Source organism: Callithrix jacchus, chromosome 19 (genome assembly GCF_049354715.1).
Source record: "Callithrix jacchus isolate 240 chromosome 19, calJac240_pri, whole genome shotgun sequence".
In the NCBI taxonomy this organism is placed as follows: domain Eukaryota; kingdom Metazoa; phylum Chordata; class Mammalia; order Primates; family Cebidae; genus Callithrix; species Callithrix jacchus.
Genome location: NC_133520.1, coordinates 9,432,895 through 9,451,783, shown reverse-complemented (window position 1 = coordinate 9,451,783; position 18,889 = coordinate 9,432,895). Strand labels below are relative to the sequence as shown.

At 39.2% G+C, this 18,889-nt stretch overlaps 1 protein-coding gene across 21 annotated transcripts in view; it reads right to left on the bottom strand.

Moving 5' to 3' along the window:
* Positions 1-18,889, bottom strand: part of LOC108589162 (uncharacterized) — a 434,713-nt gene that overhangs the window by 166,269 nt on the left and 249,555 nt on the right. For 15 of the 21 annotated variants that reach the window (XR_013529709.1, XR_013529710.1, XR_013529711.1 and 12 more), the window contains one exon: positions 18,708-18,889. The exons of 5 other annotated variants lie outside the window; for them this stretch is intronic. The gene's annotated coding sequence lies outside the window, so the exon portion shown is untranslated. One more of the 21 variants, XR_013529704.1, reaches the window with a different exon arrangement.

Below are 18,889 nucleotides of genomic sequence, written 5' to 3'. Positions count from 1 at the left end.
GTCCTTTTCACATACCCCCCATCAATGTAGGGATTTGGGTGTTTTTGTTTGTTTGATTGGTTGGTTGGCTGGTTGGATGGTTGGTTGGTTGGGTTTGGGGTTTTTTAGTACTTCCTTACTTTCTGGCACTACAAGATAGTTTAGGATCATCTTGTGTATTTCCTACCCAGTTCTAGAATCAGCCATTCCTCGGAGTAGCCCTGCTTCTTTTTCTTAGAAAATGGTATTATAAACCAAGATCTACCCCAATGTAGAGAGGTTAAAAATTAAAGTTAAAAAATGGGATTACATTAAATGAAAAAGCATCTCCAAACTAGGCATGGTGGTTCATACCCATAATCCTAGCATTTTGGGAGGTCAAGGCTTCAGAGAGCTGTGATCATATCACTGCATTCCAGCCTGGGTGACAAACAGACGGATGGAAGGTAGGAAGGAAGGAAGGAAGGAAGGAAGGAAGGAAGGAAGGAAGGAAGGAAGGAAGGAAGGAAGGAAGGAGAAAAGCTCTACACAGCAAATTAAACTATCAACAAGATGAAACAACAACCTATGAAATGGGAAAAAATATTTGCAAACCATACTTATGGATAAGGGTTAATATCCAAAATATATCAGGAACTCACATGACTCAATTGTAACAAAATAAATAATCCCATTAAAAATGGGCAAAGGATCTGAATAGACATATTTCAAAAGATTATATACAAATAGCCGTACAAGTATATTTTAAAATGCTCAACATCACTAATCATCCGCGAAATGCAAATTAAAACCACATGAGATATCACCTCATACCTGTTAGAATGACTATTATCAAAAAAAGGAAAGATAACAAGTGTTAGAGAGGATGTGGGGAAAAGAGAACTCTTGCACACAGTTGGGAATGTAATACAGCCATTACAGAAAACTGTATAAAGCTTCCTCAAAAATTAAAAGAGAAATATCATACGATTTAGTAATCCCACTCCTAGGTATATATCCAGAGGAAAATCCATATATTGAAAAAATATCTGCACTCATGTGTTCACTGCAACATTATTCACAATAGCCAAGATGTGGAATCAATCTAAATGCCAATCAATGGATGAATGGATTTTTTAATGTGGTATATATTGGTATATGTATATACACAATAGAATACAGTTCAGCCCTAAAAAAAAAAAAAAAAAAAACAAGGAAGTCCTGTTATTTGTGACAACATGGAAGAAGAACCTGGAGGACGTTATGTTAAATGAAATAAGCCAGACACAGAAAGATGCAAACTACATGATCTCACTTATATGGGGAATCTAAAAAAGTTAAACTCATAGAAGCAGCAAGTAGAACAGTGGTTGCCAGGGGCTGAATGTGTGTGAGCAGGAGGTGACTGGAGAGAGACTGATCCAAGGTTACAAAGTTTCAGTTAAACAGGAGGAATAAGTTCACAAATCTATTGTACAACATGGTGAATATATTATGGTTAATAGCAATGCAATGCATTGTATGTTTGAGAATTGCTAAGAGAGTAGATTTTAAGTGTTCTCATCACAAATAGATGATAAGTGAGGTGATGCATATGTTAATTAGCTTAATTTAGCCAGTCCACAATGTATACATATTTCAAAACATCATGTTGTATGCCATAAGCATATGTACTTTTTGTCAACTAAATAAGTAAGTAAATAAGCAGAAATGGCCAAAGAGCCGAAGCAGGCAATTCACAGGAGAAATAAAGAATGAATGTGGGAAAAAGAAAATAATAAATAAAAGAAACCAAGACCTGAGAAGTAGGTATACTCCTTGCTACTGGGGTGATCTGGCTCTATTTTAAATGTTAATTACAGATTTTTAAAAAATTTAATACTCCCTATTTGTCTGGAACTATACTGGACACCCAGCCATGAGTACTATGCTGATGGTTTTTCTTTCATGGGGCTTACATTTTACTGGGGTTTAAGTTTTTTAAAAAGTAAGTATATTAGTTTATTAGAAAGTGATAAATACTCTTGAAAACTAAAGTCTGGAAAAAGAACAGGAAAGAAGGAGGTTGTCATTTTAAATAGAGTGATTAGAAAAGGCCTCCCCTGAGGATGGTAAAGGAAACTGAAAGAGTCATGTGGGTTTTTGGGGTAGAAACATTTCAGGAGAGGAAACAGCTAGTGCAAAGACCCTGAGGCAGGAACATGCCTGGATATGCGCAGAACGGAAATGAAACAGGATGTGCCTGGATGAAAGAGAAGAAAGTTATCAAAGATAAAGTCAGTAAAAATCAGAGCACGATGCTGCAAGGGGTGGGAAGAAGGTACAATGTCTGTTGAATAAGGAGGCCATTGTGAGGGTTTTGACTTTAACTCTAAGAAATATGGAAGGAAGAGCAAATAAAGCGTTTATAGCTTCTTGGCTCATTATAAATAGAAACTCATTGAAAATGAATGAATGAATGAAGAAAAAAATATATTTTTAACCTGCACCAAGGATCATGAAAACACATTTGTATTCCAAAACAAAACACACACACACCCCAAAAAAGAGGTTCTACGTTTTTCAACATGGCCATAACAGAAAGTAGTGAGTTCATCTTGAGAAACCCCACGTGTTTCTTTGCCCTGGGATATTTCTGTGAGCTCCTGAAGGCACAGTAGGGAGCCCTCCTGGTGGGGAATTCCAAGGTGCTGTCTTCAAAGATCTAAAAAGGAGCAAGCATCCAAAACATTCTCCAAGCTCCTTCATGGTGCTCAGGAAAGGGGTTTCATTATCAGCCTTATCATTAGAGTGTTTGGTAAACTGATCTAAAGATTAAGAGCTGGTTTTAGTGAGCAAGGGGGGAAAACCCACTTATGAAGCTAAGTAACTTCTCAGATAGGAGAGCAGCTAAGTTCACAAGTGGCAGCTGCTGCCAGCCAGATTTTAACATGCTGTAACTCACATCTCTTATTCTCCCTTTGCTACCTTTGATCTTTTCCACTCCCCTTGGGAAGACCCCACATGTTTTGTATTAAGCACTTCTAGGGATACCCAATCAAAAATTACTGAGAGTTAAAAAGAGTTTGGGGTCCCTGATCTAGAAAAGGTCTTCCATAATTCCTGAAACTAGGATGAACGTTTCCCTCTTCATGCCCTACCTTTCTGTCTCTGGATGCTCCTAAAGAAGCGCTGGACTGCTAAGAGAACAGAAGAAGTCAGACCCGTTTTCACTGCTTATGAACTGTGTACCCTTAGTTAACTTAATCTCTTAGCCAACTGGAAGAAAGGGGTGCATGATAAATATTTACTTCAAGTGGCTACTGTGTGATTTAAATGAACTAAAAAATGTAAACTGCCAAGAACATTGCATGGCAGGTACTACATTTTCATTACACTTTCCTTGCCCCCCATTTCCCTTGTTGTGCTACATTGTAAGGTCTGTAGCTACATCCGTCTTGTTTATTTCGGTAACTCCTTCAAAATCTAGCAGTAAAGGGCTTAGTAGGAGCTCAACAGCTGTTAGCTGAATTAGAGAATGCATGCAGTTTACAGGATCTCCTCATACATGTTTAAGGGAGAACACACATCCACATACCCACTCACATTAGCTTGAAGGAATCATGGTGCACCTTAATGCACACGTTATTGGCTTACTCTGAAACTTTCCACAGCTCAGTAATAAGTGTGGGCTCAATAAATGCTGTTGACTGACTGCTAGCTCAAACTGCAGGAGAGCTGGAGAACTATTAGGTTCAACAGTTACCACCTGTGGTTCCTGAAACTATTGCTTTACTCTACACCCAGGAACACCAGGAAAAACTAAACACTCAGATTGCTCTTGTTGTCAACGACACATAGATTTTACCCAGAACTCACACTGCACTGTATTTCTGCCTGATCATGTGCTTTTCAAGTTCTTAATTAAAGGGAAAATTGAATGTGCTTACTGTAAATGGAATGAAGTCAAAATGATGGATGAGCTGCCTTTCAGGGAATTGCCACTCTGCAATCGTTTGATTTCTCACTCATCTAGGAGACTTTCCAAAGGCTGGCTTGGCAGCTTCTAAGAAGGGGTGGAACAGAGACTTCCCAGGACTACCTGAAGCTAGGCTCTCAGTGCTTAGCTACAAGACGAACTTATATCTCTTCCTGGATCTGCTGTTTTCATATTGATAAGGAACAAAGTAAAGGCATCCCTAAAAGTTAGTCTCAATTCACAGCAAGTGAGGCCTCAGAGGAGGAACTGAAAGACTGCAGAGAAAAGGCTCTGACAGGCCACATGAAGGCATATTAGTTCTACAGGCTCAGCCTGCAGAGACTTGATGTTGCCTGCCAAAGAGCATCCTCTCCTAAAGACTTCTCCGGCGTCAAATGTTGGCAGCTGCATTTGGACTATGGAAACGTTGCCTGGTCTACCATCATGGGAGTCCCTTTGAACTAAATGTGCTTCTTGGGAAAATTCTTAGAAAGTGCTAATTGGAGAGTGGTTCAGCAAAGGAAAGTAGAGGTCTGGCTGGGGCAGAGGGGAATATACCAGCTAGATATTCTCTCCCTGGGCTAGACCTACAGTTAAAAGCAGATCTAGGTGGACAAAGAAGGTCTGAAGACTGATCTCTTCTGCCTTGGTCTTACTGACAACCAGAGGGAACCAAAACAGGAAAAAATGGACCTAGACAGAGAGCCAGGAGGTGTGTGAAGGGAGTTCATTTAGGCGAGCCGATCTCATATTTTATTACCATTAGAATCACTGGCGGAATTTTTAAATATCACAGTGCCCATGGTCACCTCCATGAGCAATTAAATAAGATCTCTTGGGGTGGACCCAAGCATCAGCATTTTCAAAACTCTCTAGGTCACTCCAAAATGTAGCCAAGTTTGGGAACCAATGCTTCTGACCATCAGCAACCACTACTGCAGAGAAAAGTCAGGCTCTGCACTAGCCTCAATCAACCCCAGGCCCACAACTTCTGTCTATAAACAACCTTCATCCAAAGCTGATACATATATCTTCACACATAGCCTTCTTGTTTCTATTTTGCCTGGAGGGCAGAAAGCTGCTGTGAGGTTTTTTTCTAAGATATCAATTCAGTATGCGTAACCAAAAGGCTAGAGACACATCAGCAGAGGTGATTCTGTTTCAAGAAAAAGGACTTTAAGAATAGAATTAGTCTCTGCTCAGTTTACCAGGAGAAAAAGCAACTGCTGCACCACCACCAATGTGAGCCTCAGATGCCAAAGGTTTGGTAAAGGCTAGGTTTAACTGTTTCTAAAGAGAACAGGAAATATTTATTTAGGATTAGTGGCAGCTGCTCCAGGGGTACCAGCTGGGGATGGTGGAAGATATAATTAAGAAAATTGTGTGAGGGAGGTCTGGAAAGCCACCAGAAGGGACAGGAGCCTTGGCAGAAGCTGTTTGCATAGGCTTTTTGTGTGTGGGCAGCTGAGTGCTAATAGGCACTTAGGAGGAGAAAAAGATAAATATGCAGTCTAATTAGCAGCTGACTTGGGGTTGCAAGATCAAAAGCAGGTAGAATCCTATTATAGCCGACACCACAGGTCCTCAAAATTGTTTTGTTGAGTGATTGCATCATAATGAGTACCTGGTAGAAATCATCACTCATATCTCCCTGTATTTTCTCACAATGTTCCCTCACCTAGAATGCCCTTCTAAAATAGATATATTTGAGAAGAAAGTGGAAGTCAAGTTTATAATCATCATTAGAAATGTGCTAAAATTATCAAAAGAAAAGGAAATGAGCCATGCAAATAATGAATAAAGTTAGGATTCTATTCATTCTCTAGTAATATCAAATTTGAATTGTTTCAGCAACATAAAAAATGAAAGTGACTATACCATGCACAAATACTGTGTCCTTAAACCCAAACAGTTCTGTTGAAACTGATTCCTCGTCTTCTCTCCCTGCTGAAGGCATCAGTCTCTCTTTCAAGGCCTGAGTGGTCCAATGCCACCCACCCTGTGGATATCCCTATGACAAAAGACCTTCCCTCTGTGGCCTTGCCTAAACTGTATGCACTTTTATTTCATTCTGTCTTGGATCCTATTCAGTTGTCTTACCTGCCTCCTCAACCAGGTTATAAACAATAAAAGAGCAGAGAATTTATTTTATCCATCTTGTATGGGACTGTGTTTATAGTAAAGACTCAGTATCTATGAATCTGAATTACATTAACCCAGATTCTCTCCAGAGAAAAGTTGTCAGGTTTTCTTCTCACAGTAAGTTTCTCTCTTTGCCTACTAGTTTAACAATACTAGAATCAGAATGACTTTTAGATATGCCTACCAGGGGCAAAAATTTAGTTACAATGAGGAAGTACTCTTCTTTCAAAAGATATTGGGATTTTAAAAGATCTTAAAGAAAAATGGCCCAGGTCGGCTAAGTGGCTTATACAGGGATATTTAGCAGGTTAGGGTAGGCTAGAACTACAAGTAAAACTCAAGATTCCACGACTTCCAGCCTCTCCTTGAGGTCCTTTACCCAAACTCCTGGGTGACACGACAGCCATTCTGAAAACTTGTTCACTAACTGTCCTTCTGTCCAATAAATCCTTGTCTACTGCATTACATAATTTCAGAAATAGTTCAATCCTCTGTTCTAATTAAGATAGCATTATCAGTGTTTCCTCCTCCATTTTTTTAGCTTCTCTATTAATCATCAATTCTAACAACTAACAAATATACTAGAGCCCCTCTCCCTCCAATATAGCCACTAGGCCACAAGAAGACAATCTAAATTTGTTTACTAAAATTAAACAAAATTGAAAATCTTATCCCTAGTTTCCATAGCTATATTCAAAGGCTCAAGAGCTGCATTCGGCTAGTGGCATAACACCGGATAGCACAGATATAGAACATTTCCACTGATGCAGAAAGAAGCTACCAGGAAACTTGATTGTTGAAAGAAAGGATCCTTATAATGTGAACAAGCACACTTAAGATTTCTGCTTGAAGTCTGAATTCTCTTATTGAGATTTCTTTAAGGAGTCAGATGTGTGCATAGGTTTATCAAAGAATGCCTATAAACTTAAATTTTCATTTCATAGCATACACTATTCAATCACCAGAAGACTTTAAGAATTAACTAGCAAATGTTTGGAACTCTCCTCTGGTGTAGAAAACTGTCCTTCCCTATCAAGTAGCCCATCAAACCAAATTCAGAACATGCTAACGTGATCGACATGGTTTAAGGAGCCTCCAACTCCAAAGTTTCATAGCAGGGAAAAGGTTATTATTTGAAGCCAGTATTTCTCAGTTTCTCCTGCAAGCCAGGTATGTGCTGGGTGCTTGACATTTTGTTGCTTTTAATCCTCTTAACAGTTCTTCCGGGTAAGTATCATTGTCTGCGTTACCTAGGTGAAGAGAATGAGCTACCTTGCCTATTTTAGGGTGAACCAGCCATCTCAGCTTGCAAGGAATTGAGGGATTTTTCAGGATGCAGGATTTTCAGTACTAAAACTGGGAACGCCTCAAACTAAGATGGTTGGTGGCCCCATCAGGTCACAAAACAATCTCAGAATAAAAATCCAACTGAAGTCTTTCTAGCTCCCATGCCCAAGTGTGGATAGACCTAGTACAAAGTTCAAATGTGGTTATATAATGAAAATTTCTCTTTTTTAACATCCCTCATAATTTTGTCCTTCTATCCTTCCTCTGTTTCTAGTTATCACTGGATTGCAAATCGAATGTGAAAATGTAGTCTGTGTGATCAGATTTTCTGTTTTTGCTCATTCTCAGTTTTCTTCCTACATAAATTAAGCTTTGTGTTGATATTCTACTTATTAAAACAATCCTATAGGATTTCAGGAGTTTGTTTACTGGCTTGGCAAGAATTTTTTTACTAATTTGGCACCCCTTTCAATAAAATCCAAAGCTTCTGACTCATTCCTTTATATAATTTTACTTGTCCTTTCAAAGATTCAGGTGAGCACATTTCACATCTCTACAATATTCTTTGCCTGCTCCATATGCAGGAAAGAGAGAGAACTGATGGGCCACCCCAGTGCTAATCAAAATATGAGTACCATCAACATCACCAGAACACTGGTATGGAAAGCAAATTCAAGAGTCTTACCTCAGATCTAGAGAATCAGAATCTCTAGGAATTCAGAGCAGCAATATGTGTTTTAACCCTAAGTTCTCCAGGTGATCTATATGCACACTAAGATGTAAGAAGCACAGCTGGGCAAGGTGGCTCACACCTGTAATCCCAGCACTTTGGGAGGCCAAGGCGGGTGGATCACAAGACCAGGAGTTCGATCTTTACTAAAGTATAAAAATTGCTCTATTAAAAGTACAAAAATTAGCTGGGCATGGTGGTGGATGCCTGTAATCCCAGCAACATGGGAGGCTGAGGGAGGAGAATAGCTTAAACCCAGGAGGTAGAGGTTGCAGTAACCCAAGACCATGCCATTGCATTCCAGCCTAGGCAACAGAGACTCAATCTAAACAAATAAAATAAAATAAATTTTAAAAAAAGATTTCAGAAGCACTGGGCTATACAAGACCAGTGATTTCCAAAGATTGCTAAACATTAGAATCACCTGGGGAGCTTTTAAAAATTCTAATGCCCACACCACAGGCATATCAATAAAATCACATTTCTGGGTTGGAAACCCAGAGATTAGCATTTCTTAAAAACTTCCCATATCATTCCATGGTGCAGACCAAGTTGAAAATTGATTCATTAAAGAAGGTGAAAGTGCTAACTTTCTATAATTTTCTACAGTAATTCTATGTTTCTGCAAAACAAGGCAAAGATACTTGAAGTGATATCTAACATATTTTCCAAATATATCATCTTTTGAAATTATAATGAACAAGGACCATGACAGCAAGTTGTCATTTTTTTTTTTTTGAAATGTTCAGTGGATTAAAAAGTCTCTCAGGAGTGGCTTGGAGTAAACGCTGAATCCAAATTGTGTGTTTTTAACAAATTTCAGTTCTTTTAACAAATAATTTAAGCCAATACAGGATGACATTTTCTTCCTAAGGTCAAAATAGATGACAAGCATAAGTTGACAACCGAAGAGATGACTTTTAGATGTCTGATTTCTGTTACTCTAATTATCGAAAGTGATCATAGTCTATTTGCTATTACTATTTCTACAACTCTGTGATTTGTGGCCAAATATTGACATTTACTTGATGGTGTGGTAACTTTCAGCATAACCAAATGATCAGAGATAATGGAATAACGTTGAAACTGTACATTTTTGAAACACTGGGAGGATAGCTCTCCTTTTTAGCAGTTGTAAGCAATGGTATAACCTTGATAGCCCGTGACTGTGTTTATACAGGATTTGACTGAATTAATAACTGGCCAATTCATTCAACCAATTTGCATGAAATTAAATTTGATGAAAACAAATTAATCAAATCTTTTGGCCCAATCAACCCGGTTTTTTGTTTGGTTGGTTTTTTAACTTGAAAAATAATGTGCTTCTCATCATAACTTGAGAGATGATGCCAACGTCACCAAAATTTAATTTTCTCATTGAAGAGTCATGCACTACGGTGACATTGCAACAGTGTGAGGGGCTGCAGTTGAGAAATCTGTATATATCTGGCAAGCTACTGGGAGTCTCAGGATCGGTTACTTCTTTAAAGACAAGAAGCCATGGAAACCAGGTAAACCTGAAGCTGTTTTAGCAAATGGTTTTTCTAATCCTAAAAGAAAAAGTTCTTGGTTGTAAAAGTGAAGACTTCAGCAAAAGGAATGAGACCAACCATGAAAATAGGCACAGCCTAGGTATTCATGATCAGGGAAAAGCCATGAGAAATGAGCAATGATGCTGAAAGGAGGTAGAATACTATAAAATACTCTCTGTGTTTTAAGACCACATGGTTCCAGTATATCCAGGGCAGTATCACATTCTAGGACTGAATATTTTATAACTAGAAGAATTAACAAAAGTGTCCCAGAGGTGCTTTATGATCTGGTGTTTCTTCATTTCTTCTTGGCAAGAAAAGCTATCATTTTTTAAAATGTTTTAAAAACAGCCTCACTGAGATATAATTCACACACTAGAAAATCCACCCATTTAAAATGTACAGTGTTGTGGTGACTTAATATATTTATAGAATTATGCAACCACAATCTAGGACATTTCTGGCATACCCTTCCCCCAAAAAAGCCTGTACCCATTAGCAGTAATTCCCCTTTCCCTTATCCCTCCCCGTTTCAACCTTTCTACCCCCCAAACCCCAGTCAACCACTAATCTACTTCCTGTCTCTGTGAAACCTATACTTTTTTTTCCAATCTGTATTTCTGACAGTAATTGACTTTTTAAAGGACCAAATCCATCAACACATTTATTATCACTTTTTTCTTTTGCTTTCTAATTTTCATATAATAATTGCACATATTTATGGGGGACAGAGTGATATTTTGATACATGCACTCAATGTGTAAAGGTCAAATCAGGGTATCTAGCACTTCAAACATGTCTCATTTCTTTGTTCTGAGAAAAGTCAAAATCCTCTCTTCAGGCTATTTGAACATAGCAATAAGTTTTTCTTAACTGTATTCACCCTATAGTACTACAGAATACTAGAACTTATCCTTATCTAGTTATCCCTACCCTTTGTACCCTCCAATAATCAAAATTTTACTTTCTACTTCTATGAGCTCAATTTTCAGCTTCCTCCTAGAAGTGAGAACATGTGGTATTTATCTTTCTGCACCTGACTTATTTCATATAACATAAGGCTCATTGATGCTGCCATGAATGACAGGATTTTATTCTGTTTTTAAGGGGAAATAGTATTCTATTGTGTCTATGTACCACATTTCTTGCTTTATTCATTCATCTGTTGATAGGCATTCAGCTGATTTCACAACTAGGTTATTGTGAATAGTGCAGAAATAAACACAAAGGTGCAGCTATCTCTTGAATGACATTTTTTCCTTTGGATAAATATCCAGTAGTGGGATTTCTGAATAAGATCGCTCTATTTTTAGTTTTCTGAGGAAACTCCACCCTGTTTTTCATAATGGCTGTACTAATTTACATTTTTTTTTTTTTTTTTTTGAGACGGAGTTTTGCTCTTGTTACCCAGGCTGGAGTGCAATGGCGTGATCTCGGCGGTCCGCCTCCTGGGTTCAGGCAATTCTCCTGCCTCAGCCTCCTGAGTAGCTGGAATTACAGGCACGCGCCACCATGCCCAGCTAACTTTTTGTATTTTTAGTAGAGACAGGGTTTCACCATGTTGACCAGGATGGTCTCGATCTCTTGACCTCGTGATCCACCCGCCTCGGCCTCCCAAGGTACTGGGATTACAGGCGTGAGCCACTGCACCTGGCCCTAATTTACATTCTTAACAAAAGTGCATAGAAGTTCCCTTTTCTCCACATCCTTGCCAGCATTTGTCATTTTCTGTCTTTTTAATTACAGCCATTCTAACCGGAGTGAGATAACAATATATTGTGTTTTTTATTTGCATTTCCCTGATGATTAGAGATATTCTAATAATCTCTATCATAAAAATGGACAAAGGATCTGAATAGCCGTTTGTGTGTTTTCTTTGTGAAATGTCTATTCATGTCCTTTGCTCATTTTTTAATCAGATTATTTCGTTTACTGTTAAGTTCCCTGTGCATTCTGGATCTTTATTCCCTATTGGATTAATAGTTCGCAAATATTTTCTCCCATTCTGTAGGTTATCTCTTTACTCTGTTGATTTTTACTGTGCAGAAGCTTTTTAGTTTGACATAATCCCACTTGTCTATTTTTACCCTGGTTTTCTGTGTTTTTGAAGTCTTACCCATAAAATCTTTGCCTATACCAATGTCCTAGAGAATTTTCCGAATGTTTTCTTCTAGTAGTTTTATGGTTTCAGATCTTATATTTAAGTATTGAAAACATTTTGAGTTGATTTTTATATATGTTAAGAGATAGATTTTATTCTTCTGCATGTAAATATCCAATTTTTCCAGCACCTTTTACTGCAGAGGCCGTTCTTTCCCTGAGTATGTGTTCTTGCTGCCTTTGTCAAAACTCAGTTGTCTATAAATACATGGATTTATTTCTGATTTCTCTATTCTGTTCCATTGGTCTACATGTCTTTTTTTACACTAATATCTTGCTGTCTTGATTACTATAACTTTATAGTATATTCTGAAGTTAGTAGTGTAATGCCTCTGGTTTTGTTCTTTTTGTTCAGGATTGCTTTAGCTACTCAGGGTGTTTTGCAGCTCATGACAAATTTTAGGATTGCTTTTCCTATTTCTGTGAAGAATGTAATTGGTAGTTCGATAGGGATTTCATTGAATATATAAATCTCTTTGGGTAATATGGTCATTTTAATAACTCATGAGCAGGGATATATATTCATTTTTTGTGTCCTCTTCAATTTCTTTCATCAGTGTTTTACACTTTTCATAGTAGGTATCTCCCACCTTTTTGGTTAAATTAATTTCTAGGTATTTTTATAGCTATTGTAATTGGAATTGCTTTCCTTATTTTTCAGCTAGTTTATTATTGGTACATAGAAACACTACTGATTTTTGTGTACTGATTTTGTATCCTGAAATTTTGCTAAATTTATCCGTTTTAAATTTCCTGCGCCTTTTCTTATCTCTTCTCATTCTGAAATTCCCAAAATGTGAGAATTCATTTGCTTAGTGGTATTAATGGTGTTCTATATGTACCATAGACTTCATTCTTTTTCTTTCCCCTCTTCCCCAACTTTTTTTTCCATCTGACTGGGTTATCTTAAAAGACATGTCTTCAAGTTCAGACACTCTTTCTTCTGTTTGATCTAGTCTTTTGATGAAGGTTTTAGTTGTATTTTTATTTTACTCATTGAATTCTTTAGTAACAAGAGTTCTATTTGGTTCTATTTTAAATTATATTTATCTCTGTTGAATTTCTCATTCAAATCATGTATTGTTTTTCTGATTTCATTAAATTGACTATCTCTGTTCTCTTGTATCTCACTAAGTTTCCTAAGAACATTATTTTAAATTTCTTTTCTGGCATTTTATAGATTTCCTTTTCTTTGTGATCTATTACTGCAGAATTCATGTGTTCCTTTGAAAGTGTTGTTTCCTTTTTCATGTTTCTTCTGTCCATATGTTGATATCTGTATATCTGTATATCAGTAGCTTCTTCCAATTTTTTTGAGAATCTTTCATAGTAAAAGATATGAAAGCTATTTCTGTTAGCATGTCCTATAGCATTGGTTGGGTGAGATGCTTTGGCTTTCATTCTCAGTAAGTTCAGCAGCATAGTCTCTTTATGGTTTCTTAAGCTTTAATCAATGTCAGTGGTGTCTGTGACTGCCTCAGTGGCCTAGGCTGTGGTCAACTGTGGAGGTTGCGGTGAGACTGCTGGGAAGCAGAGCACTGGGTGGGCCAGTCCTTGGGCCTCTCAGAGGTGCATGCCCATCCACGGCTGCTTCACCACTGGAGGGGAGGAGTCAACAGCAACAGCAGCAGATTCTGAGGGAGCCTGTTTTCAGACCACTTGGGGACATGTGCAGGCATGCGTAAACTTTGCTCTGTATGAAACGGGGTCACTGACAGAATCAGTGGGCCTGGGAAGGCCAGTTCTTGGGATCCTGGGAGGGTGCTAACTCTGCTGCTAGAAAAAATGAGGTCACTAGTGGTGGCAGCTGTAGTCCCCAGGTCCTGGGGAGCATGCATGTTGGCTCTCTCTGTCCTGGGGGCAGCATTCTTTCTGAGCTGAATGGCCTGTGCTTCGGGAAGTAGTGTGTTGTGTGCACTCCAGTATCAAGGCTGTGGCTGTACAGCTCGGTTCATCTGATGTTGTGACATCACAGCCCTCTAGGTGGATGTGACAGGACATCAGTGGTACATGAGGGATATGGAGATGCAGGAGCCTTAGGGAAGGATGCACTCTGGTGGTTACTCCATTCTCAAAATAGTGGCACAATGGTGTACCCAGCATGCATTTCCTCTTTGTGACAATGCAATCATGCGAACTTCAAGCACCTTCCTATACTGAACTCAGGTCCTACAAGAGGGGGCTCTCCTGTAGCTAGAATTGCAGGTATTCATGGTGGGAATATGGACTGCTGGAGATATCTGCTTACATTTTACTTGCAAGGGAGAGTTCCTCCTGACTCCTAGCCAATCCTACCTGGGTACTTTTCTTCCCTCCCCGTTCTACTGTCCTGAGTCTTTGTGCGTCAGAGGGTCTTTATCTCTTCTTTGCTAAAATCCAGTGTTCCCCCGTTGGCACTCTTTTGACATATGGTTATCTATTTGTTGTTTTGGCCTTTCTTTATGGTCTACCATATTTTAGAGTGGTGTGTACCTATTTCTCTTGAGTCCACCCACCATCTACTTAGTGTTTTGCAAAGCATAAAATTCATGCCACTGCTGGAACATAGCCCTATGTCTCATAGAATTTTAGAGACATAGCACTTAAATATATGAGCTTAGGATAAGCCCTGGGAAGAAGTTAAATGCCCTTCCCAGGGTTCTAACAGAGGCCCCTAGCCCACCTTCTTTTCCTCCTTTGAACCATGCCCTACATCACAAGGGGTCTCCCATACATGTCTATGGACTCAACAACCCACATATCTAAGTATCAAATACATCCTGCCTACCTGTCTCCTCTTGCCTACCCCTCACACTTAGGGTACATACACACCAGCAGCACAGTCCTTCTTCAGCAGGATAAACATGGGGAGAATCTGACGGATAAGTATTTGGAGCGAGCAGTGAATGTCAACGGTGAATACAGTCTGAAAAGACCTGCGCCTTTGACCTCATGGCCTACTCTTCCATGGGTGGGGAGGAAAGCCCAAGCAGGGTCTTTTAAAGATTGGAGTTCAGAAGGGGCCAAGCTTCTGGAGTTCAAGGATATACTGTCCACTCTTTCTCCAGCAAATGTTCTTCTGACCTGTCTAAACACTTCAAAGACTCATCACTACATAAGGTGCTTCAGTATTTAGCAAAAGCCACAAACTCAAAAAGCTAGAAGAGCCACACGGTAACATAAATGACGGAAGGAGGCTGATGCACATCCTCCAAAGAAAGTTGTAGGGAATGTGATGAGCTGGAAAGCACATGTGCTTTCCTCCAGGCTAGAGGAAGCTTGAGCTCAGTGTCACCGGATCTTCCAATTAAAAAAAAAGCCAGAAATAAAAAATGTATAATTTCTTGCTTTTTAAATGTTAGTAACTAATTCAAAATTTGTTTTAAACACTCTGTGAGGCCAAAAAGCCACATTTGTTAGTAGGTTTTGGCTCATGAGCTAGTTTGCAGCCTCTGAAGAAAAGACTTCTTCATTTGATTGTGTTGAAATCTGCTTCCTTGAGAATGCACACATACAGAGGAATCAAAAATCACTATCCCTCTTCCATATATCTCAGATTGAAGGTGGATCACATTTCCCCAAGTATCTTTTGGAGACTACTTAGACAAAACACATTCAACTGCTACTTCTACAGAATGGCTTCTATATCTCACAGTGCTGCAACCACCCACCTCTAGAAGCCCCCACTACCATCTGTTTTCCTGGGAGAGCAACAGAATGAACAAAATATTTCAAAGATGATTGCTTCCCCTTGCTAGTAATTATTTTTCTTAGTATTGCATGCCTAGGTCCAGAAAAGGAAATAATGATTCAATCATCAAGCTTCTTGTACAGGGCTGGCGATTTCAGGAAGTAGAAGGAAGACTAACACTGTGAACAGCATTCTTGATTAGCCGGCAAGTATAAAATGAGGTGTGTATTTGATCTACTGTCAGAGTAGCAGATGGAACACAGCAACCATGACACGGTAGAGGTAGGACTTAATGGATCATCCTCAAGTGCCTGGGACTGATTAGCCGTGGTGCAGCTACATGCAGTTTTTAATTGATTGATTTGAGTTTGTGGTCAGAAAATGACTGTCGGCTCCAGCTTATCTATAATTATCAGTAATCAGAACCAGACTTCTCTCTCTAATAGGCCAGGGCTCTTCCAGCATGCTTGACTTTTATACTTTTCAAGACTTTCTGTAACCACTGCCTGAACGCCTTCAGGGTCATAACATCATACCTGCTGTCTATCGGGAGAAAGACTCCAGGGAAATGAACATAAAGGTAACAAGAACACTGCTCTTTCATTAGCTTCATAGTTTGACTATTTTGGGTTCAAGACAGTTTTAAATTAATATGAGGCCTCTTACAATTTAGGCAGTCTATTATAGGCAAAACCAAGTGAAAGACTGAAATAAGAATTCCCGTAACTCTAGCCCAAAGCTCATTTTTAACCTAAAAAAAAATGATCTTGACACTAATTAGAGACTGGAACTATTTCTAGGAGTCAGAGTGTCCTTACCCTGGGTAAAGCACCATTAGCATTTCAACAGACCACCCAAATCAGAAAACAGGGAATCATTCTAGACCCCATGTCCTCCTCACAGTCCCCTGTCCCCTGACACATCCAATCACTAAGATATCTGATTCTACCTTTTGAATCTGAGTGACGTTAGAACAAGTATCCTGGAGTCAAACAGACCTGGCTTCAAATCCTCCTGCCATCACTTATGAATTGTGAGACTTTAAACAAGTCGTTCTTTCTCCTATGCCTCATTTCTCTCAACTCCATTGCAGAGTTACTATACCTACCTTAAGGGATATTAAATAATGATGAAATGAGACAGCGTATGTATCAAATGCAGCGTTTGATGTATATGTGCTTAAATATTTATTTAAAATATTATTATTGATTTGCTATGTCTCTATCCTCACCAGTACAACCTAAGTACAGGACAAAAAAAAAGTCATGACTAGATGAAGAGGACAGAGGAGGAGGTTGAAAAAGAGAGTGGAGGAGGGGAGAAGAGGGAGAATGAAGAGGAAGAGTAAAGGAGGAGGAGGAGAAGTTTATGATGGTGGTGACGGCTACCTACCTTCATTGCCTCTAAATGTGAATTCCCCATGCTGCCACCTTGGTGCCACAGCCAGATGCCTGGGGGTATACTTGTACCAATGGTGCTGCCACTAACTGAAGTTACAGGGCTGTGACTGCTGAAAGCCCATCCACCACCTGCTACTGCAGACTGTCAATCCACTGTGCTGTAATATCTTTTACTTCTGATCTCTTAAATGCCATGCTTTGTCACTTCAATCCCAAAGATGCAGTATCTAGCTCTTTCAAAAATCTCTCTGACACTTTGTGAGAAAACAGGTCCTTTGGCTTTTTAGAGAACCCGACTCTTTTATGACCAAAAGAAGGATTCTTAACCCCATTTTAGAAATGAGATAAACAAGGTTTTTAAAAAGTTTTTTGAAGTCACACAGCAGAGCCAGGATCATCTGATCCAAAGTCCAGGTTACTTATGTGAAATAAAATGGTCTCATCTCTTTCCTGTGAATTCACTGTTATAGGTGCCATTTTGTCTATGCTTTCTCTTCTTCCCTGACAGTGGAGAAGAGCAAATGCTGGAGGAAGGACTCTGGCCTTGACTCATTCCAGTCTTCCCAATCTCAGCAAGGCGAGCAAACAGTTTCAGGGAAGGTTCGCAATATCACCGGTGTTTTGCTATATGTTCCTTCCTTTAAGGGGCTCTGGTTTTGAGAATACATAGAGAAAATAGCCTGGATTTAGGATGAAGACGTGAATTGAAAATCTGGCTCCTTCCCTTCTATCATTCATTAACGGATTTTCCTGGCGCCAGGCTCTGTTTCAGGCCTGGAAATACAATAATAAATAAAACAAAGTCCCCGCTCTCATCCAGTAATATTCTTGCAGGAGAAGACAGAAAATAAACAAACGAAGAAATAAACAGATAAAAGCCAGGTGGTAACAAACACCATGAGAAAAACAATGAATCAGGGTAATGATAAAGAAAGTTGGGAAAGGGGTTATTTATATAGGGTAGCTAAGGATGGGTTTGAAGGAGAGGCAACATTTAATCAGAGATGGGAAAAAAGTGATAGATTACTGGCAAAGAAGACAGAGCAGGTGCAAAGGCCCTGAGGTAGGAACTTGTCAAGCTGTGTGGAATATGGCAGCACTGAGTTCAGGAAGCAAGAGGGAGAGGTGAGATCCAGGTGACTGGGAAAGTGAGGGAGTCAGGAATACATGATATATAACCTTAGAAGCCCTACTAATGCTTTGGATTTTACTCTAAGGTATATGCCTGTGAAAGGCTTCAGCAGAGGAATGGCATGATTTGCTTTAGGTTTTTAAAAAACTCACTTTGGCCACTACACAGGGGCCAAGGTACAGGTGGCAGTTAAATTGATTTTGCAATAGGTCAAAAAAAGTGGTGGCTCAGAGATGGAGGTGACAGTGACAAAGGTGTCAATGGCAAGCGATTTTTCAAAGGCAGAATCATTTAGCAGCTGGGCTACTTCATTTGAGATATTTTGCCCCTCCTGGTTCAGGTCCCTCATCAGTAGCATGAAGATAACAGTACCAACCTCATAAAACCACAGTACAAACGAAATGAGATGATTTGTATAAAGGCTATTCCTGTTGTTTTCCTGTTATTCAAGACAAAGTCTCCAACCTCACATGAAACTGTATTGCATATACACTTGAAAACTGAGAGGTAAGAACACCTGTATTCTGAGTAGCAGAAACAATTTTGAGTATAGCAAAATTATTTACACTCATCTACCTCATCCTCTTAAATAAGAAAGCTGATTACTATAAATATGTCTGCCAGCTTTTATGGTTCATATTAGAATCTTAGTGCATCAAAAAGCATAAACTGGTTAGACAAGTGAGGGATAAGGAAATCATGAGAGAGTCTTATTTATAGAATAAAAGCCGAGAATACCTGAAAACATCTTAATCGTGCTTATGACTGGTGGATGATATTGCAGAGTTTTAAAAAATTCTTTGTGCTGGCCGGGCACGGTGGCTCAGGCCTATAATCCCAGCACTTTGGGAGGCCGAGGCGGGTGGATCACGAGGTCAAGAGAACGAGACCATCCTGGTCAACAAGGTGAAACCCCGTCT